Below are 22840 nucleotides of genomic sequence, written 5' to 3'. Positions count from 1 at the left end.
CTATCCTTGGTTAAAACAATACTGGTGTAGTCTGGTAATCACATTCTGGTATTTTAGAATTTAAAGCAATATCCTTCAGTTAGAAACAAGGAAATTTAGAACAAGTGGAACTATTACAAGTGATAGTAACTGTACTAACTGTTTTACTAGATTATTTGTTATGTGCCTCAGACTTTGCTGAGGACTTTGCATGTAGTATCTCATTTGATCCTCACAATCATCTTATACATTGGTACTATCTGCATTTTCCAGATGAGGAGGCTGAAATAATACCTTACCATTAGAATCACTCATGCAGTGGAGCCAGGCCTTTACTCAGGCCTGCCTGACCCCACAGTTCACACCTTTAGTCAGTTCAGGTATTGCATTTTTGAAGGTGTTTTCCTAAAAGGAGGAACATCAGACCTACAAATACCTTTATCAAATTTTCAGAGCATTTGGGTGTGTCTTTGGAAGGCTGATGGGAACAGGGATGTGAGCGTACCTTGGGATGTAGGTGGGAAAGTGCTGATGCACATGGGTAAGAGCTGATGCACATGGGGAAGAGCCTGGGCTCTGAGCTTGACTTCCTGAGCTTGAGTCTGGCCTTGTAACTTGCAAGCCGTGCGACCTTGTGTAAATTATCCAACTTCAGTTTTCTCATCTGCAACTTGGATTTTGGTGACACATGACTCAGAGTTCTTCTGGAGATTTGTTAAGTTGATATGTGAAGATCTCAGAGCCATGCTTGGTAGATAACAAGTACTGTAAAAGTCTTTCTTTCCTTTGTTATTTGTGATGATGATGATGACGATAGTGTTGGTGTTGGTGTCCCTGACTTTGAGGCTGATGTTTAGAAACACAACCCTGATTTTCCTTAGCCATGTCATTATCTGACCTGGATTTCTGTTTTTGGTGGACAAGGAATCTGACCTTCAGTGCTTTCTGTTTCAGTTGAAAAAGCCAAATAATAGCTGTACAGTTCCATCTTAGATATTACTTGGGATCATATAGTAACCTCATAATATTTGGGGATGCTAAGAAGGCAACATAACATCACCATTTAGTAATTTCTTTTAGCTTAAAATGAATATTTATCACACTTCAATAGCTGGGATCCTTTAGATATAATATAAAACAACTAAAATTATTTTTAAAACTCATTCAGCTTGTATCATAGTGTCCCAATTGAGAGGGGAATGTTTTCCATAATACGTCTACAATGCTTGTCATATGGCATAGCCATTTGTGTTCTTTATCATGTGGTCTAAATACCTGACTATTCTGGGCTTGCAGTTTGGGGCACTGAAACACCTAGCCACTATTTCTTAGACAGAGCATACTGATTATAGTCACGCCAAGAAGGTTTAAAACTCTTTGGCATAGTCTTAACTTAGAGTGCCATGTTGTGATTTTTGCCTGTGATAAAACACAGTTTTTATCTAGCTATGTAGAGACAACATCATGTCTCTATAGTGCTCTGTCTTATTCCTGGGGAGATTGATTCTTTCTTACTCATAGGTTTTGAGTAGTCTTTCCTACATTACCAACTCAGTATGTAATACTGAGGCAAATCAAAATGCCATTTTAAAATTTGTTTCCTATTTGCTTTGGTGAACGTGGGTGATGGTAGTTGTTTCTGGTGTGATGTTGTTCTGCAAGTGTTAACGTGTTCATGCATTCACAGAGCAGGTACACTTAATGAGTACGTGTTACATGCTAGTCACGTGTGTGGGGCACTAGGAGGGGACAAAGAAGTACAGGGTGTGGTTCTTGCCTGGTATTTGCTTATTTTGTGATTGGGAAGAAGCAGTGTGTTGATAAATGACCAGAGGGAAAGAATGCTCACTTTTAGTTGGGCTGATGGTGGCTTCATGGAGAAGGTGGGGTGACCTAGTCTTAAAGGATGCCTAGAACTTATATTAATAGAGCTTTGGGGATGGCATTTTATGTTGAGGGAATGGCAGGAGCAAGGGTGTAGTGACAGGAAGTATAAATTAGTTGAGGAGCTGAAAGACTTCTCGCATGGTGGGTTGCAGGCATTATTGGTGAGAGATGAGTTCAGAAATATTGCAATTAGAAAGGAGTCATGTCACATCGGGCTTTCTAGAGCAGGGTGCATTTTGTCCAGGTAGGTGTGGCGAAATGTCTGAACTAGTGTTTAAGGTAGACAAATCAAGAGTACTTGATCTGAAAACTGGAACGGGGGCAGCAGAAGCTATTGCTTACCATAGGATGGGAGCTAGATGCAAGTTTCTATAGACTTCTGGAACAAAACTCTTCATATCTTACAAGAAATGATGCACTTTTTAATTCTTTCAAATATGTTCCTGAAGTTCCTTTGTATGGGGCATTTGTCTGTCATCTGAACCCTTTCCAGACTCAGAAGACCACAGAGGTATGTAGTAGAGGAAACAGGAAAGTGTTCCTGTTGGAATTTGAGTGCTATACATACTTCTTCCAACAGATTTTTTTTTTTTTTTTGGGGGGGGGGGAATAGATTAAATGAGCACTAGAAGCTGTCACCAGGCTGTTGATTGTTTTGGATGTTAGCTTGTTCCTGCAACTTAAATGCTCTTTCTTGACAGTGCCTTAAACTGCCCCATCTTTTGAAGAAATGGAAATCCTGATGGTCACTGTTGAATGCTGCCCAGCAGGCAGCCTGATAGCCTAGTAATGGTGTGGTTAGGTTAGGGAGAGGTTAGTTGGTTAATGATCCCCAGGGACACCAACGAAACTGCTGCTGATGTAGAGAGACAGGGCTTAGACTTTGCCTCTGAGCAGGGATTGAACATGAGATGTGGGTGGCAGGTTCTAGGGAAAACAGTTCAGGATGCTTTGCAAGCTGTTGCTTAGTCGGGGCTTCAGTGACCAAGGGCAGGCGGTATTGGCTGAGGTCTGGGAGAACCCCATGATCACTGGTAAGAGTCACTTGGCTGGCAACAAAGCTCTGCATTCTCATGATCCATTCATCAGTACGGTGAAGGAAGCGGGTGGCCATACTTCTCCAGTTTCAGTTCTTGTCACGTTCTGGGAGCTGTCCCAGCCTTGGGAGCTTTGCAAGGGCAAGAGAAGTAGCTGGTAATTGCGACTCCAGTGAGAAGGCAGGAAGTCGCTAGAGGCAGGTGACTGATCCAGGGCTAACCAGACTGACATTCATTATGGTTTGGGTGACAGTATCTGGCCCCTGCCCCTAAGCCCTGCTCATCCTGTTGTTCCTCTCTGGGTTGCTGTGCTGGGGTGATTGGTGTTGCTTTCCTACATCAGTCACGTGGACTACACTTTAGCAGGAGGTACATTCTGTATAGACTTCTTAGACTAGCATGGCCAAAGTTGGTGGTCTCTCTCTGTCAAAATCCAGAAGAAATGTCGAGGAAGCCTTTGAAGAAGAGTAAAAGTCTCATCAGCTTGTAGGGAGGACAGGTGACCCCTGGAAGTGTGTGAGAGAGTGAAAGGGCCTCAGAGGGGCTGAGACACGGAGTCACCCTTATGTCATTAACTGCTAGCAGGAGACACAATCTCCTACATGCCTAACGTATTGATTTCTAAACTTTTTGAGATAAGTAGGAGGAGAAAATGAACTCCAGAGATTATTAAAGAACCTGCCTCAAGGTGCATAGTTTAGATGCTTTAAAAGGTCTCCGATAGCCTCTGGGAGACCCAGATTCCAAAGCAGTCCTCTTATCCATGAGGCAATCCATAGAATGAGGGTATTGGATGGAGTGAGTTAAGATGGTGCCCTCGGGGGTTACAGAGTTGTTTGGAGATTTTAAAACTTCATAAAGGACCCCAAATTTGCCTTTTAGAGTTTGTGTGTGTTTTAGGAGCTCATAGACCATCAGAAAGGACTCTTCACTACTAATTGGGCTGCTGCAAAGTATGTGCTGTTCCTCTCAGTTTATCGAAGGCCAAGTGTCTGTGGCAGTGGCAGAGCATGGGTCCTGGCCTTCGTTAGGTACCTGAGGACAAGTTACTTAATTGCCTCCCTGTAAAATAGGGGTCATGGCAGTGACCTCTTCATAGGGACATGGGACTCAATCAGTTTTAGGTGTCAGGAAGCCAGTTTTTGTAATCAGGCTAGGAGAATATTTGTGTTGGAAGAAATACTAGAAATCACCTCTGCAGTGTATGGATGAGGAAACTGAGGACTCAAGAGAATGGAATAACTTGCCCCCTCTCCCCCAAACTCTTTTGGCAGATGTGGGCCCATCATCTCGGTTTCTCGCTTCTGAATTGGTGTTTGGTGTTTTATCCTGCAGACCCCTGTGGAAAGACAGACTCAGACTGGCAGGGTTTAGGAATCATAGCCTCCCCACCACCCCCAAAGAAACTTGCTGTAGACGGTTGTGTTGTGGGAATATAAAATGAGAATAAATGGGTTCTGAGGGAGACCTGTAGGGCTCTTCTGTGGGTTGGATACTTAGATACTCAAAGAAGAAGGAAGAACTGTTTTCATATTGTCATCCATCTCCCACCTTTACCTGGACTGACAGGATCCATCATTGCAAGATAAAACCAGCAGGGAAGTCATAGGAAAAGTGTCATATTTTAAGGTTCCGTAAAGATTGGATGCCTCTGGCTAGTTTTCAAGATATCACAAGTGCTAAGCTTTTAAAAAATGCTATTTTGTTTTGGAGGGAATTTACTCTGAATGGTGCTGTATGAACAGATCTTGCCTCTGATGATTTATGGCCATGAGTATGAATGAGTAGCCAAGGTGCTCATTGGGCTTAGATATAAATGGATTCTGGAGAATGTGATTTGAAAAAATACTTCATGTCAGTGTTAAGAACTGGCCTTAAAATATAGAGTGAATTGTTATGTACGAGACTCCTGGAAGCATGATGTTGTTTTCGGCAGAGTTGTTCAGGTCAGGGTTTCTGAACTGTTTGTTGACATTTTGTGTTGGAAGTCTGACAAGTGGCTTGCATCTAGAGTATACAGAGAACTGTTTCATCTCAACTATAAGAAGGTGGAGAGCCCAATGAAAACAGGAAGGAGGCAAAAGATTTGAACAGACGCTTCTCCAGCGAAGATATCTAAATGGCAGGAAAACATGTGAATGGATGCTCAGCATATTTCATCCTTAGGGGGATGGAATTAAGATCACAGTGACACATCACAGCACATTCCTAGAATGGCTAGAATTAAAAAGACCCCAATAGGGTTGTTGGTAAGAACTTGTAGCCACTGGAACCCTTGGTCCTCTAGTGGTGAGATGTATGTGGCTCAGTATTTTGAAAACCACCTAAGAAGTTCAACAGGTGTCTTTTGGTTGTCCTTTGCACTACCTGGCTATCTGTTCCTTGATGTTTGTTTGCTCAAGGGAAATGAATCATGCCTGTGCAGACTTGCACACCGATGTTCATGGCCTGCTCTTTTACTCTTTGGAAAATCAAGCAGATTAGGGATCTTGTGTTTATGCTTTTTAAGAAAGTAGTTGACTGAAATGAGAACATGACTTGCACAAGTGGCAGATTTTGCATGGTGCATTTCAAAACTCACACTCTCTTCTTTAGCCCTGAGTTCTTGGTTTAATACACAGTGTGCACTGGGCTTTTCTTTTAAAGGAGAAGACCTTTGAGCTCTGACCTTGGGAACAACAAAAACAAAGTCTCTGACAGGAGAGAAAGAACCTGCACAGAGTCTTTGGCTGGGAATCACGTGTTGAGCTCGTCATTGTTAATCATTTTATCATTTGTCATCATTTTAACATTTGTTGTCATTTTATCATTGTTAATCTTCTTGAATGAAGATTATGATGTTAATGTCATATCAAAGGCATGAATGGAAATTTAAATCCAAAGTGGAATGAATAAGAGAGGGGGATGGAAAGGTATAGTTCTGCATTCTTAAGACTGTGTCAGTCCACGGCCAATGTTTTATAAGTTCTTTGAAGTCATTTATATAATTTTAAATGTGATATTCTGCCAGTATATTCACAAGTAATGGAATTTTAGAAAAGTAGCTTTCCGTCATTCATAGAACGATCAAGCTCTGTTTCTAGTATTTTCTGAGTCTTGTTACATGTTGTTTTTTAAAATTTTTGGTCTACCTCTTTATCCTTTCTGATTGGATATGTATTGTTTCTGATAATTGCCCAGATTTCTAATTTTTTCAGGGTTAGAGATTTCAGTTCATGGTCTGAGTGTTGAAAGGTTTTGATAAGGTGATTCCTATTGCATCCCCTGTTCAGTGTGAGTGCTAGATGTCTTCAGAGATGTCATGCAATGTGGCAGATTGAACTGATGAACAGGGGAAAACAGAAAACCCTCGGTAGGTAGGTGAGCTTGCAGCAAAGGAAAGGAAGCCCCTTGCTAGGCAGAGAAGGGGCTAGGTGTGAAGTGGGAGCAGACCCCTTGCTGGGCCAGGGGAAGGGTTTTTACCCAAACTGGAATAGTCCCGATGGCCTCCTGACTCCCAGAACAGAAGTGGGAATTAAGTGTGTGCAAAACTGGGGGCATCCATGAGAAGGGGGCTAGAAGAGCCAGGTTTCTGCTTGAAGGCTGGCAGGGCAGGACTCTGGGGCTTGATCCACTGGCTTTTTAGAACTGTGGATTGAAACCCCAAACCAAACCTGCAGCACCGTGGGGTAGGGCTCCAGGTGTGCTCTTTGTGCCATGTCCAAAAATGGACATAAAACTGATCTTGGGTCAGCGAAGCCTCAGAAGTTACTATTAACGTAAGCGTAAAATTCCCTGGGGATACCCACACAACTTGGGACGCGTAAGAATCCATGTTAATAAATAAGTTCCCTAAAATGAAGAGCTCATGATATTCTCAGGTGCACAAAAGAAGAGCTTCCCTGGGAAAGTGGGGGGATCAACGTGCACCACACAGGGGGAAATCAAGGCCCCAAGGACTAGAGATAACACAACAATCTGAAACAATCAAATAGTTTTGCTTAAAAGATAAAAAGCTGGAGAAGAAACCATTGCAATAAAACAGGAGAGTGTGAAGAGGAGGGACATGCATATTTAAGAGCCAGTAAGACGGATGGATAATAAAAAATACTGACAATGAAATAAAAACAAAGTCATTGGATGAGTTAAGTACAATGCTATTGGATTTATAGCCGGTATTTAAAGCAGGGACTGATGAACCCTTATTGATAAGTCCCCCACCCCTCATCCAGTGTTCTCTGTAGAGGAGTGAAAACAAGGGGCAAGAAGAGCACCCATAAGTCCAAGCAGCGCGTTCCCATGTTGGTCCTTGACTTCTGAGCTCTTTGCTATTTGCATATTCCACAACTAAAAGTGCACACACAGATTTCTTTACTGTTCACTAAATAGTCAGGTGCTCACTCTTGCCAGGCATTATTCTGGCTCTTAGGGACAGCTTTTATTTTTATATTTTAACAAAATGGAAATTCCCATCTATCCGATTGCTGAACAGAAAGATTGTTCGAGTTTGCATTCTTCTCTCCCACGTGTGGATGCTTGTTCTCCACAGCCTCTTCAGCACCGAGTGATTAATCATCTTCAACAAAACCTGTTACCAGATTGAATAGGGGAAGGGGGTTGAGTTGCCTTGACTCCCTCACTTGTAGGCCTTTATTTTTAATTTTCAAATAGTAACTTATTTAAAAATAAAAATGATATAAACTTTAAAGTTATTATTACCAGAATAATTCATGTGTATACTTCAAATAAATACAACCTTTGCCAAAGTATACACGGCAAAGAGAAACACCACAGTCCTCTTCTTACAACCTGGCTCTTCTCTTGGGGGTCACTTATCCCGTGGACTCTCTCAGCCTTTTTCTCTGCTGCTCTGTACCACTTTGCACCCCCAGGTCTGCCTCCTAGTGGCAGTGAGTTTCCACTCTTGCTTTTCTTTCACTCTTTGTTTTTTTTTTTTTTTTTTTGGTTTGTTTTTTAAGGTTTTTCTGGTAATTGTCTCATTCATAATAAACTTATCAATTCTCTAAAAAAACCCAAAAAACAAAAAAGGAGGGATCTAGCTCATGTGCTCTGTCTACTCTCCTGTCCCAACAGTTGTATTTTTGTTGGTTTTTTAACTTGGTTACATTTATGATTTCAAATATTAATATTTGAAACTAGTTTTAGGCCGCTTCTAAGCAGTCATCTCGTGACTCTCACGGGGAATGAGGCCACAGGGGCTCTGCCCTGGCCTCCAGCTTTCTTTCCCAGGCAAAGCCTCTGGCCGCCTTGCCTTTGCTTTGCGAGGCTTTGCGGCATTTATGATTGTGCTCTGTGACCATACACAGTCCTTCCTGCAGAGTCACTCTCCACATTACAAGACGGCACCGTGTACAAAGCACGGAGTCGAAGTAGTGTGCGCAGGTGAAGTGAAAGAGACGTGGATTCCGTGTCCACAACCTCCACTGCCCAAAGGTGACACAGCTCCTCAGAGCAGAGAAGTACAGGGGTAAGGGGAGGGGCAGTATCTTGTTAGGATTCATTAATTCATTGTTGTTATGCCTTTATGATATTATTTGTTGCAGGGATTCATTTTCTCATCCTCCTCCTATTCCTCCTCCTTTTTCTTTTGGTACCCGGGATTGAACCCAGGTGTGATTCGCCACTGAGGCACATCCCTAGCCCTTTTTATATTTTATTTAGAAAAAGGGTCTCAGTAAGTTGCTTATGGCCTCCCTAAGTTGCTGTGGCTGGCTTTGAACTTGTGATCCTCCTGCCTCAACCTCCTGAGTTGCTGGGATTACCGGTGTGCACCGCTGGGCCCAGCTTCATTTTCTTCTTAAAGATGCGCTTCTCATCAGAATCGTCTAACATTTGGTCTTAATTTGAACCAAAAGTTCTCTAGGCTTTTGTACAGCTCTTCTCCTTAGACTTGAAATTCTATGTTGCACTCTTGATTCGATGTTCTGCTTCTTGGATTTTACTCCTCATTCTTGAATTCCTTTTTTTCTTTTTTCTTTTTTTTGCTAGAATATCTCCTTTAGTAATTTTTTCTGAAGGTTACAAGGTTGGTAAAATTCCTAAAGCTTTGTGTGTCTGAATCTTTTGTTTTTATGCTTCTTTGCTTATTTTCCTGGAGCTAAAGCCAGGCTCGGATCACTTCCTTCAAAACTTCGAAGGTCTGGCTCTCTTATTTGCATGTGTTGGTGCTGATGCTATTCTGATGTTGGTTCCTTCCTGGGTGATCTGCTCTTGCTTTCTGAATGCTGTGGGGCTTTCCCCAGGGCTCTTGCATTTCAGGAGGTGTGAGTCTCGTTCTTGCCTGGCACTGTGGATCCCGCATAGTAGTATCTTCCCTTAGCTTCTCCTCAGTTCATCTTGCAGTCTTTCCTTCTGAAATCCCTGTAGGTGAATATTGGTTCTCTTGGATTGGATTCTTCTTTTATGTCTCTGTGTCCCTTAATTTCTCTCTCTCTCTCTCTTTTTTTTTTTTTTATTAAATACTGAGGATTGAATCCAGGAGTGCTGAACCACCAAGCCACATCCCCAGCCCTTAATGTATTTTATTTTGAGACAGGGTCTTGCTGAGTTGCTTAGGGCATTGCTGAGTTGCCAAGGCTGTCATCAAAATTGAGATCCTCCTGCTTCAGCCTCCCCAGCCCCTGGGATGACAGGCGTGCACCACCACGCCTGGCTTTTGTCTCCTATTTTAAAATAGCATCAGCCATTCTTACTAATAAAATTTCTGTTTTGTATTTATAACTTCATGTGCTCATTCCCATATTCTTTTCAGTAGTCTATTTCACACATACATAATCTAATTACTGCTTAATTCTCCTAAATAATTAATTAGAATTTTTTTTCTAAGATTGTGTTCTACTTCCTGAATTTATGCCTCCTCCAGGGTCAGTTCTATTTTATTAAATCTTAGAATTTCTCTTAGAAGCCATTGTTTTTTCCTCAAATGTCTGTTGGAGCTTATTTTTCATTCATGTACAAGAGTGAAGATCTGAGTTCCCAAAGGCAGATGGCTGGGCTTTTCTGTCTGTGTGGAGTGTGTGTGTCTCCTCCAGGGTTCTTGCCTTTCAATAGAGGACTGCTGGCCTGAATCTGCGAGGTGGGGGCATGTGGCTGGCGTGGGTAGGGGACAGGTACATACCTTACCCATGCTCAGGGCCTCATGCACTCCAGCCTCTGGGTAGGAGGGCGGGAGGGAGAGGCCATCTCTGGAAGCTCATCTCTAGGTCATGTTTTGGTTAGTTGATGGGATACTTGCTCTGCGCCCGTTCCAGGCAGAGGTACCTGTCGACTCTTTGACTTCTGGGTTTGTTCTGGATTGCAGTTTCTCCTTTATCTTGCCTGTGGTTGTACTCCTCTTTTTTTCACATAGTTAGGAATTGATGTTCTTTGATACATGCGTTGCGTTTTTACTAGGGCTTATAGAAGAAGGGGAGGGAATCTTGTGTTCCTGTCTGCAATAGTGATCTGGAATAATTTTTTAAACAAAAATTATTAGTTTATTTTATTGAGATATAATTTATAGACCATACAAATTAGCCTTTTTAAAAAATTTTTATTGTTGGTTATTCAAAACATTACATAGTTCTTGATATATCATATTTCACACTTTGATTCAAGTGGGTTATGAACTCCCAAATTAGCCATTTAAAGTAAAAAATTCATGGGTTTTAGTACGTTCACCATACTCACCTTGTAGGACATTTCCCTCACCCTGAAAAGGAAAGATTCCCCACTAGCAGTCATTCTACACAACCACTGAGTTCCATTTAGTCTCTTAATTTACTTAGTCTAAACACTTCGTCAAAATGGAATGGTGTTTTGTTTAACTAGGATAACATTTTCCTCTATGGTATGTAGCATACCATACCTTTTTTTTTTGGTGTTATAATATTGTGAAATAATATTATATGGAAAAATAATTGTATATATTATGTGGAATAATAATTATATGGATAGGCCACATTTATTTATCCCTTCATCATTGGATGGACATTTGAATTGCCCAAACTGGACTTTTGTGAATAATGCCGTAGTGAACACTTGTGTCCCAGTCTTCCTGGGGACGGGTGTTTTCATTCTCTTGGGTGTATACTAGACTGGAATTGTTGAGTCACACGCTGATTCTCTGGTAAACCTTTTGAGGAATTTCTAAACTGTTTTCTGCAGCTGCATGCCTTTACATTCCTGCCAGCAGTGTATGAGGGTTCCAGTTTCTCCACATTCTCACCAATACTTGTTTTGTTATGGTCTTCGTTTTGATTATGATCATCCTAGTGGATAGACAGTGGTGTCTCATGGTGACTTTGTTTTGCGTTTCCTTCATGACAGATGATGTTGAGCATCTTTTATGTGCTCGTGGGCTTACTGTGTACTACCTTTGGAGAGATGGCCATTCAGATCCTTTGCTAGTTTTTTAATCCATTTGTCTTTTGATGGTTGAGTGGTAAGAGGTCTTTCTGTAATGTGTGTGCAGGTCCCTCGTGACATCCATGACTTGCAGATTATTTTCTCCTATGACATGGGTTGTCTTTTTACATTCTTGCTAGTGTCATTTGTAAGCATAAAAAGTGTTCATGACGTCAGCTCATAACTTGACTTTGTTGCCATATCAAAGAAAACATTGTGTAACTCGAGGTCAAGAGGAATCACCCCCTTATTTCTTCCAAGTTTTATAAGTTCCACGTCTTATATTAATGATCCACTTGGAATTATTTTTTGCTTGTGGTGTGAGGAAAAATCTGGGTAATTCCTGATGACAGAATGTGCCAAGGAAACATGGAGACCTATTGATTTGGGCGGACACCATTCCGCCGTACAGAACTCCTGGAGACCAGGGTGCCAAAAAGGCTGCCTTCAAGCTTAACCCTTCTCCTGGCCCGAGTCTAACTTCACATTTGCTTCAGGATCCAGGAAACCTCTTAGGGTCATTGCTTCAGGAAAAACCTGCCTTGGCGTGGGAAACCACAAACACAAAAGGACAGAAGGCGAGTCTAACAATTCTACGGTCCTTGTCGACTATTGTTTTTGTCCCCCCCCACAGTTATTAGTGGCTCATGTTTTATGCTAGTCCTGCCGCAGATCTGTCATCTTTGGCACACCTCATTTATTTTGCTCCCCTCTTTCCACTCCCGGCCTCCTTCCCACCTGTTATGGAAAGCAGACAAATGGCTTTAGTGTGTGCTATGCAGTGAGCTGTCAGTCTTGCCCACTATGCGTGGCCCTTATTGGCCAGGGCTTCTCCAGCGGACCACAGGCCCAGCTTGATGGGAAGTGGTGTTTAGTGGTCTTGGCTTGGGAAAGTGGGCCAGGGAGGGATCGTCAACGTTTTGTCTGGCTGAGGTTTTTGGTATAATAAGTTAGTGCTTCAGCTTATTCCACATGGGCCCACGTGTCTGCAGGATGAGTCGTGCCAGGAGCCCCAGTGGCCTCCTGGAAGCTGCTCAGTGTTTCATACGTAGACCTAACAAGGGAGCGATGCAGGAATTGGTGTGAAGGACCTGTTGAAAGCTTGTTTCTACTGTCTACCTACGACACTATTTTTATTTTGCCCAGGAGATTCATTTTTTCCCCTAGACTGGTATTCATTGTTGTATTTATTTGTTTATTTTAATTATTTTTGACCTTTTTTTTTTCCCCTGAGAACTGTGGGTCGAACTCAGGGCTTTGCAAATGCTAGGCAGATGCTTTGCCACTGAGCTACATCCACACCCTGTATGTATTTATTTTATTTTACTTTTGTGTTGCTGGTGATCAGACCCAGGACCTTCTTTACCATTTTGCTATATCTCTAGCCTGTTTTTTTTTAAACAAATGTTGAAAAGCCGAGATGCTGGGAACAGCGGCATGTGCCTGCCATTCAGCTATTCAGGAGGCTAAGGCAGGAGGATCACTTGAGCCCAGGAGTTTGAGGTCAGCCTGGGCAACCTAACGAGATCCTGTCTCAAAAGAGAAAACAAGCAAGCAAGGAAACAAACACTGAAGAGCAGGATCTGAACCTGTTTTTTGAGAGTGGGACCAGTTCAGTTTGGAGCAGCAATGGAATATTACGCATCAATGAGAACGGAGAAATTTTGTGTCTAGAGACTTGCTGTGCCAGATGCAATTGCAGCCCAGCTTTGTTTCATGCATTCGTTAGCCATTTGGATTCATTTTAAGATTTTTCCTGTTTGCAGGTTTTCTATTGAAGGGCTTAGTCTTCTACTGACATAGAGTTCTTTAGGCACTGTCTTTTAGAGTAAATTTGAGTCTTTGAGGTGTCACCACACCTCTGACAAAATTTTTGTTGCCAGGTGTCCGAATGTTGTACAGGGTGTGTGTTCAGCGGCGTCCTCTGCAGTGTTCCTGGATAACAGTGCAATGCAGAGGCCATAAGGCCAAAGGCCCGCGGGCTTAGGAGGAGAACATGACCGGGCACAGAGGCAGGGCACACTACCACCCAGAGACAGTGACAGGGCACCTGCGCTCTAGAAGCACCACTGCTCTCCTCCCTGCAGTGATGACACACCCTCAGTGTCCCATCATGTCACACTCTTTAACGGGAGCTTGACATCTGGATTTCACATGAATCTCCCCAATTTTTAAAATCTCCATTTTTTAATAAAACATTAGCCAGACCCAGCAATGTAGGAGGGAAAGATGCCAGTACATTGCCTCTGCCGTCCAAAATCAAAGGGGAAAGTTAACCCCGACCTACAAAGACATAGACAAAAACTGAAAAGCAAGATTGGGCCTTTTTGTGAGAGTGAGACCCGGTCAACTTCGGAACAGCAACCTGAGCTGTTTGAAGTCCCAGCATATGACTTTATACTCGTGCTCTTGTTTTCTAATCGTAATTCCCGTTGCATTTTGCAACCTCAAGCTACAACTGGAGGTTGGTTAACCATGAGGCCAAGCCATGGAACTCCAAAGGCTCTTGGGGGGACCCATCAGTATTTTCTTTTAAAGTGCTTCCTCTTCCCCCAGATTGTGTAGGTTTCTGGGCCCACATAACTGGATCTGTCCTTGTCGGTCAGTCTTAAATTTGTAGGGGCCAGACAAGCTCGACCCCTTGTGGGACAGGATTGTGCAAGGAAAAATTCCACAGGCTGCATTGTTTTTGTGTCGTTGAACATTTATGTGGTTTGGGAAAAATACTTAGGATATCTATATAAACAGATTTTTTTGCATGATTTTAAATATCAGGGAGTTTTCTTGAACTACCATGCAAATCAAGAGAAGATTATCCTTTGGTTTTAGTTTTTGGAAATTTCCTAAAAATTGTTTATTATTTCAGAATATCCTATCTAAAAGTCTGTCCTCCTGCTTGGAGTCACCAGTTGCACAGCTTGTATTTGCTTCCATTTGGGATGATTCTACCTTTAGATACAGTAATACTAACTTGATTACTTATGTTATGAAAACCATTTTAGGGCCGGGGTTGTGGCTCAGTGAGAGAGCGCTTGCCTAGCATGCATGAGGCACTGGGTTTGATACCTGTCCCAACATAAAAATAAATAAAATAAAGATATCGTGTGCATCTACAATTAAAAAGATTATTTTATTTTGCCTTTCTATTATATTTATGTTGTTTGTTTTCAATTTTATAGTTAGAACAGTTTCATATTTTATTAATTTTACTTCAGGATAATAAAAGGGACATTTCAAAATTTTTGCTATAAAATGGCATTTTTTCCCCCTGAAAAAAAGAGAGTTGAGAATTGCTCTCTTAAAATCGTGGATCTTCACCAGAAGTGCACATCAGATTGGCCCAAGGGATTTTTGAAAATGAAATAATCGTTTTGAACCTAACAAGTAAGTTAGCAGTTCTCTAGGAAACTCCGGAACTCTGTGAACCCTTCTGTCCCCGGCACACGGAGAAATGAGACTCTTTGTACTATAGGCTACAGCCAGCAAAGGTGATGGCTTTGGGCCACAGGTGGCAGTTTCTGGGGACCGTGGCTGCACCAGTCCTGCCTGGCCCTACCTTGCAAGCAGGGCATGGACTGAAACCTTGGATGCTTGTTAAATATTCAGGTTCTTGTAAGTCTCCCTGGTAATTCTGATCCTGCTGCGTGACCCAGAATTCTAGTACAGGAGCGAGCCCCTCAGATGATGCAGCTCCCGGGAGTTTGGGGTCCCACTCTGGTCCTGCTCTAAAGGGTAAGTGCGGTAGTGGCTGGAAAAGAACAGAATGGGGTAAGGTTGGGCTCCTTTCTGCGGGCGTGGGAGGTAATGAATGGTCAGAGATTTCTGAGATAAAACCGAGACACGAAACTCCTGTTTTCTCTATCGAGGAGCGCGATCGCCCGTTGGAGATGGTAGAACAAACACTGCAGCAAGAAGCCCAAGCCCAAGGAGAGATCACCTGGCTCCTTTTACAGCAACTTCACCTCTGAGGGACCATGGCCTCAAAAGCAGGTCCATTCTAGGTCCACTCCAGGTGTTCTTTGGAAGTCACAAAGAAAGAGACAAGTGCTAAAAACTGTGAGAGGCAGAACCTCTCGTTTTAGAAAGGAGACCTAAGGGAAGCACCGAGACTGGCGGGGTTCTGGGTAATCTTCAGCCACATTTTAGTGGATCATTAAGTGTATTGAGGAGGCTGGGGCGTAGCTCAGCGGTAGAGCACTTGCCTTGCACGGGTGAGGCCCTGGGTTCCATCCTCAGCGCCATGGAAAGCCACAAAAACAGCATGATGGGGGTGGGGAGTCCTCTTAGGTCTCCTCTGGCCTGGGGTCTGAAGGCCGAATGGTAGAAACCAGCCTTGAGAAGGGACAGGGCCATCCACGTGGAATAGCGTCCAGGAGAAAGGAGCCCGAGGGGAGGATGGGAGACTTAGATGTTGGAGGAGTGAAAAATCAAGAGAGGCCCACACTTTATGAACACTACTTATTTATTTTTTTTGGTACTGGGGGTGCTTAACCACTGAGTCACATCCCCAGAAATTTTTTTTATTGTTTAATTTGAGACAAGGTCTTACTGAATTTCTTAGGGTCTCACTAAGTTGCTGAGACTGGCCTCAAACTTGCAATCCTCCTGCCTCAGCCTCCCGAGCTGCTGGGATTACAGGCATGTGCCACCGTGCCTAGTTTACAAATGTTATTAACATTCCCTAAATAGACGCTGTAGGAACTCAGTTGGGGAAATGCTGAGGTACTGGGAATAGGCCTTGGACAAGAAGCAAGAGGCCTGGATTTTCATCTGTTGTCTGGTATTGCATGCCAGAAGCTTCCTCTATATAAGTAAAGCACTCCCAGGGGTGTGTACTTTCTCAATGTGCCACCAACACCTGCCGGGAGTTGCCGTGTTGGAAATAGAGAGGAAGCGCACCGCCTGACTGCAAAGGCTGGCTGGGGAAGCAGATGGTTCTAAAGAATATGATAACTTGCTACAGCAGAAGTAAGAACTGGGGGGCTTTGGGGAGCTCTCGAGGGCACCCCAGTTAGCTGGGAGGGAAGACCTCCTGGAAGAGGACTACCTGGGCAGAGTTTTTGAGGACCGATTAGAATGAGTGCTGGAAGAAGGCTGTTTTGACAGTGACCGTCAACAGTGGCGGAGCCTACATAAAGCTGTGCGAACCATGGCGTGTTGAGATTAGCTGCAGTAATGCAGGAGGCCTGGGGCACACAGGGACCAGATTAGGAATATGTCATACTGTGTCACTGACAGAGTGCCTTTTATTGATTCTAAAAAGGAATCGCAAATCGATTCTTCATATTTGGGATTTAGGAAGTCAGTGTAAAAGCAATGTAGAGAAGGAGTGTGGCTATGGAGACATGAGGTTGGAGACCGTGTACACACACACACACACACACACACACACACAAAACCCCTTGGCTTGAATAAGATAAATGTGTTCTCTTCTATGAAAGAAATCTAGATAGATGATTCAGAGCTCGGGTTGGTTCACAGTGTTAGATGGTCCTGGCTACTTGGGGAGTGTTGGTCTGCCATCCCTTGAGATTTTCTCCTCCTCTGAGCTCTAGCTACTTTCCTGAGAGCAGAAAAGAGGAAGAAAGGAACTATAAGGGCAAAGGGGTATGCACTAATTGTAATTTAAAGATGAAAATTCAATCTTTATTCCCAGCGGCCATGTGGCCAGCTAAAAACCGGAGATTTTTTTACTAAGGGAAGAGGAGAAATGGAAAGGGGTAGATCACCTGCATCTCTCCCAGAGTAGGACAGGAATGCACTGGACACAGGGGGGAGCTGAACTGAGGCAGGGGAGATAGGAAAAGGGGCCTTGTGCAGAGAGATGAAGGTGCTGAGGTTGGTAGCTGGTGGGATTGGGGTGAGTGGAAGGGAGGCGTTGAGGGTGCTTCAGCTTTGGGCTGCTGGATGGATGGGGGTGCCTTTCAACATGCAGAATTTTCAGGAAGGAGCAGGTTTGGGGGTGAGGAGGAAGAAGGATGACATTTTTGGGTTTTGCTTTGGGATGCCCGTGGCACATTCAGATGGAGATATCTGGGCACATGGGCGTGTAGGTCTGTGTCAAACGGGAGAGATTTTTTTAAAAAATATTTTAAATCTATCCTCTCCTGAGCTTTATTAAGATATAATTAACCAATAAAAATGTATGTTGGCATATCATGGTGTACAACGTGAAGTTTTGATGCACATGTGAAATGATTAAATGAAGTCAATGAACATCTTTCACATAATTTTTGGTGTCTCACATTTTTTTGGTAGTGAGATTATTTAAATTTATTCTCTTGGCTGTTTTTGTGTATCGTGCATTGTTATTAACTAGAGTTCCCATGCTCTACAGTACCATCTCCAGAACTTAATTATCCTAATTGAAACTTTGCACCCTCTGACCAGCACTTTCTCATCCGCCTCTCCTGCCCCAGCCCCAGATAACTATCATCTGCTTTCTGCTTCAGTGAGCTCTACTTTTTTGGATTGCAGGTGTCTAAGTGAGATCATATGGTGGTATTTGTCTTTCTGTGCCTCGTTTATTTTAGTTAGCACGACGTGCTCTAGGTTCATTCATGTTGTTGTCACAAATGACAAGCTTTCCTCCTTTTAGGGCCAATAGTGTTTCATTGTGTGTTGACGTATGTATGTGTGTCCACACATACCACAGTTTCTTCATCCATTCGTCTGCTGGTGGACACTCTGCTGGTGGGTCTGCCTTGGCTGTGGTGCACAGTGCCATGGTGGACCCAGGCTTGCAGATGTTTCTTTGACATGATTTCAGTTGGTTAAACTATAGCCTCAGAAGTGGGGTTGGTGGATTACAGGATTGTCCTACTTTTAGTTTTCTTAGGAAGTTCCATACTGTTTTCCATAATGGCTGTACTGACTTACCATTCCCAGCAACAGTGTATATAGGGTTCCTTTTTCCTTCATTCTTTCCAATATTTAATCCTCTTTCTCATTTTGATAACAGGTATAAGGTCATAGTGTGGCTTTCATTAGCTTTTCCTGAATGATTAGTGGTGTTGAACGTGTTTCCACATACCCATTGCCTGTCTGTTTTGAGATATGTCTATTCAGGTCCTTTGCCCATTTTTAATCGAGTTATCATTTTGGAATTGAGTGTTTGAATTCCATATATATATTTTGGATATTAACCCCCTTATGAGATGTATGGTTTGTAGATATTTTCTTCCACTCTTGCTTACTGTGCGAAGGTTTTGAGTTTGATGTGATCCTGCTTTTCTTTTTTTTTTTACCTATGCTCTTGGTGAAATATTGGAAAAAAAAAATTTCCCACACCAATGTCAAGATTTTTTTCCCTGTGTTTTTTTTTCTAGTAGTTTTTAGTTTCAGGTTATATTGTTAAGTCTTTCGTTCATTTGTTGAGATTAAACCAAAAAAAAAAAATTTTTTTTTGTTTTTTCCAGTGCTAGGAATTGAACCCAGGGCCTGATGCATACTAGGCAAGCATTCTATCATTGAACTATACCCAGACCCCTGCCAAATATTTTTCTTTAATTGATAGTATGATTTAAAAATCACTCCAGGTACTGGGTCCACTTTGGGCCTTTGTCACTGTGTCAGGAAAGTAACTATATTTCAACCTAAAATTCTGGATATATTTACTACACTGCAAGAGTGTTTTCATGGGGATAGTGGGTCGACACTTAAACAGGGGCCATTATGAGGAGGTTTTGAGATTTGTGCTGAAACACCAGGTCCCAGCTCACTGATCCCCTTTCTTTGTACTTTAGCATCAGGTTGCCAGTGAGGCTGAGGGATCTGACCAGGGCTAAAGTGGTCCTGATCAGGTTGGGGACCTCATAAGAGTGTCTTCATTCCTTTTAGGATAATCCTAGACTCAGAGGTATGAAAAATTCACAGGCACAAATGATTTTGAGAAGTAGACCACGATGTCATTTTGTAACCTAATTACAAATCTCTAATGGCAGGTTTCCAGGTTTTCCTTCAAAGAATATGATTTCTTCCCCGCTTAAAAGCTCAGAAATTTTTAGGAAGAACAGTTTTATTCTTGTTCCCACCGCATTCTGTAATAGTTAGGCAACACTGCCCCCTGGTGGGCTGAGCTGTGACACTTTTTAGTAGCCTTTTGGGAACATCAGGTGCTGTAAGAATTTCCTGCTAGCAGATTTCTTTCAGATTTGTTCTGGAGGATAGTTTATATGCTTTTGTTCTTTCTGCATAGTTTAATATGCAGACTGAGTAAAATGCCAGTTTTACATACAAATATGCTGTTTTATTTTAATCTCATTGTGATATAAAATAAAGATTTGGAAGTTTCATGGCAAAAACACTCCAGTTTTTAAAGCAGAAATGTTAACCAGCTAACTGTATCTCAGATGGACATTTTTGCAGACTTCTGAAAATAATAATCCCTGAATACAAGATGCATTAAAATAGTGTATGAAACCTGGTTTGGAACGTTGCTCTTTTCCTTATGTGAGAATTTGTCAAGAACTTCTGAAGAAATGAGTACAGTTGGCTATGTAGTAACTGAAGGATTTAATGTGGAAGATTCTAGACTGGCCGCTTGTCAACTGGCAGTTGTTTGGTTGTTGCATTTGTTTTGCTGTGTATTAGCAAGTAGGCTGATATTTTTCTTAGTTTTGGGGTTTAGACTTGGATTCTCCACTCCTTTGTGATAATGTTGACTAGTGATCTCTGTCTGTGTCTATATATTTATAATAAAACTCTGAGATATGAATTGTAAAAAGTTAAAATGCTGCCTAGAAGCTGTTAGATCAGACAGAGTAAACAGAAATGAACGTTTTACATAGCCACCATATAAGAGAGGTATTTTTTTTATATTAGTCGTTCTCTGAACTTCAGAAGGGTCTTCTGATGGAGTTTCTCAGGGTCTGTTTATGACTGACGTGACCCAGCAAGCTGGCACTGGCGTGGCAGCTCAAGTGTGACCCCAGAGGCTGTCTTTGCAGCATATCCTGCTCCTTCCAGAGGATCCATCCAGGGTGCCCCAGCCCACTGCCATTCAGCTGACTCTCCTTGAACGGGGGCTGTCCTGACATTGTTTTTAATTGGTGATGTGACATTGAATTTACTGTTAAACTTTTCTGGCTTCCCCCCCGCCATAAGAATTTTTAAACCCAGGTTTTTGTGTCTTCTTGAGAAAAAAAAAGGAGTCAGGAGATGGTGGTGTCCCCACTCAACCAAAACCCCACCTTCTTTTATCTGCGTTACTTATTGGACTTCTGGGTCAGACACCACTTGAAGGCATATATTTTCCTACAATCAATCAATCAATCAATAATATATATATATATATATCTCACCTAAGTTCTTTTGTCTCAGGGTGGATCCCCCAGCCTGCCACTTGTGCCTTGTGGAGCAACCTCCCGCATCCCAAGATAAAGCCCCTCCATTCCAGCAGACAGGAATCATAGTGCCAGTAATATGAGAGAAGAAAAAAAAATACATAAATGCCAAAACACGAGGGACGATTTCTATTTACTTTCACCATTGCAGAATTAGGGCAGATTTCTTGGAAAAATACAAAGGAACAGTGAAGCAAGACCAACACTCAGTGTAGGTCACTCAGTGTTGGTTGTCCACTGAGTTATCTGCATCTTCCCCCAACATTTTTTTTTTTTTTTTTTTTAAATTTGTGGTTGGTATTCCTCTGCTCTTCCTATAATGAAGTCCCTAGTGAGAGTTGGTTCATTTAATAAAACAGTGGTATTAAGGAGGCCAGGGTCAAATCTTAGGGACTCTAGATATCTTTAATTTTAGTATATCAGGAACTTTGCAAATTATTTTACAGAATTATTTTCCCCTGCAAATGAGTAGGGGTGGCTCAGTGCAAAACCTGCTTACACTAGGAAAAAGCAATTTGTGTGTGTGCCCTTCAGATAATGGATTGTTAAGTACCTGAAATCAGAGCTGTTAGTTGTCCTTGGGACAACTGTAATAGTGAACTTTGAGTTAGTGTTGGTTAAAAAGGGTAGAAATAAAGAAGAGTGAGACCTTATTTGAAACTTTTATTTCTAAAGGAAAAATGACTAGACTCTTTTTTTTTTTTTCTTTTTCCTGTGGTGGCAGTTTTCCCAGAATTTGTTGGGAACTGAGTTTTGTATAGTTCTGTTTTTTTATAATTTAGGTAGTTTAAAAAGGGGGGAGGGAAGGAAATAATTTTCTCTGATTTAATATATTCAATTGATTTCTAAAAATATTTATTATTTGCTGTGTATCCAGTACTGCTAATCATTATTTAGAAAGAGCTAATGAATTTATAAGCAAGACAACATTCATGCCAGGAACCATTAAATAGAAGATGATATGTAATTTACTGCCAAATGATTGGTACAAATCTCATGAACAGATGACTAATTCCATGCTAAAGATCTGCACAAACAGACTTTTGCTGTTATAAGGAGACAGACTGTTAGAGATCAGGGTCAGCAGGGAAATCAGGAGTATGCGGTCGTCTTTCAGAGAGGAGCACGGGAGCAGAACAGAGTGGGGGGGGCGCACTGAGCAGAGCCCCCCAGGGGGATGCTCATTTGTTCTTGACCTGGAGGGGCAGGCGATGTTTGAATGGGTGGCGACCTGGGTAGAGGTGCTGGGCCAGAAGCTGTTGAGATGTGGGCGACAGTTGGGTACTGACCCAGGGGAGAAGTGAATTAAGATAAGAGACTTTAAATATCCAATCCCAAAGTGGCATTTTAAAGGACATTCTTGAGAAGCTTAATTTAATCTTTCTCAATTTGTCCAATTACCCATTTTTAGGGGCTGTCCTTATACCTGAGTCTGTCTCTGTTTTTAAGAACCTGCCCTTCTTAAGGACAGGGGACTAATTCATTGATAGGATTTTTCTTTCAGTGAAACCAAGACTATATCTGGTTATCTTGGTTAGTATTTGACTTTTTTACTTTTATTTTTTTGGGTACTGGGGATTGAACCCAGGGGTACTTAACCACTGAGCCATATCCCCAGCCCTTTTTTGTATTTTTATTTAGAGATAGAGTCTCTCTTGCGTTGCTAAGAGCATTGCAGGTTGCCGAGGCTGGCTTTGAACTCCCAATCCTCCTGACTCAGCTGCTGGGATTAAAGGTGTGTGCTACTTTGCTAGTCGGTATTTTACTTTTTTTGTGATGTGTGTTAATGATTTTACCATCATCAATTCTTTGTCCTTTGATTTACCCACATTTTTTCAATTTTTAGCAATAGTTTGAAAACTTGAAAGTTAGTTTTTTGTGATATCTTGCTTTTATTCTTGAACGCGGAGTGCAAAAGATATAAAAATTCAATCCCACTGATCAATGCATTTAATAAATTTGACTTATTCAAAAAGGTTAAGTGAGGGGAAATTTTAATCCAAGCAACTATTAATCGATTGTCTGCTGTGGCATTTGAAGCCCTGTTACGCTGTTGGCATTTATTTTAGCAGCTCACTCTTTGATTGCATCCCCGAATTTGAGTTTTGTAGAGATTGCAGAGTTAGCACTCCTGTTGATTTTTCTCAGCCTGAGTTGCTGTGTAGGGTAGGAGACCCCCACTGCTCAGGTTGGAGGTTTAGCAACAGG

At 42.1% G+C, this 22840-nt stretch overlaps 1 protein-coding gene across 2 annotated transcripts in view; it reads left to right on the top strand.

Moving 5' to 3' along the window:
• Psd3 (pleckstrin and Sec7 domain containing 3) overlaps positions 1-22840 on the top strand; it is a 468534-nt gene that overhangs the window by 138082 nt on the left and 307612 nt on the right. The gene's annotated exons all lie outside the window — the stretch shown is intronic.

This window comes from Marmota flaviventris, chromosome 3, assembly GCF_047511675.1.
Source record: "Marmota flaviventris isolate mMarFla1 chromosome 3, mMarFla1.hap1, whole genome shotgun sequence".
Classification (NCBI taxonomy): domain Eukaryota; kingdom Metazoa; phylum Chordata; class Mammalia; order Rodentia; family Sciuridae; genus Marmota; species Marmota flaviventris.
This window is presented reverse-complemented; position numbering and strand designations above follow the sequence as displayed.